Genomic DNA, 703 nt, shown 5'->3' with positions numbered 1-703 from the left:
GTGTTTTCAACCGGTGACAATGACCAAGGTAAAACGGCTCTGGTAACTCACCGAATTGATACTCAGGATGCGAAACCGATCCGACAAGTACCACGACGTCTTCCTCTAGCAAAACAAACAGAAGTAAACGAAATAACGACAATGCAGAATCATCAAGTCCCAGGATTTCGCCAGTTGTTTTGGTAAAGAAGAAGGACGGCACTACCCGTTTTTGCGTTGATTATAGGAAGTTAAATGATGTGACTAAAAAAGACAGCTATCCGTTACCGAAGATTGATGACATCATGGACCCTCTATCTGGCTCAAGTTGGTTCTCTACGCTTGATTTGAAAAGCGGATACTGGCAAGTAGAAATCGACAAGAACGATCGCGAAAAGACAGCGTTTTCTATCGGATCGGGGTTGTGGCAATTCACCGTCATGCCATTTGGATTGTGCAATACTCCAGCTACATTCGAGCGACTGATGGAATGTGTATTGCAAGGTCTTAACTGGAAAACCTGTCTTGTCTATTTAGACGACATAATTGTTCTAGGAAGAACATTTGATCAACACGTCGAAAACTTACGGCAGATCTTCACAAGACTTCGGGTGGCAAATTTAAAGCTGGACGTTAAAAAGTGTTTTCTTTTCTAAAAAAACTTTTCTAAAGAAGTTAACTTTATTTATTTGAAGTTAACAGATTTATTTGGGACATGTGGTAT

Source organism: Helobdella robusta (genome assembly GCF_000326865.2).
Source record: "Helobdella robusta unplaced genomic scaffold HELROscaffold_399, whole genome shotgun sequence".
NCBI lineage: Eukaryota > Metazoa > Annelida > Clitellata > Rhynchobdellida > Glossiphoniidae > Helobdella > Helobdella robusta.
The sequence above is the reverse complement of the archived record's forward strand: the minus strand, read 5'-3'. Positions refer to the sequence as shown.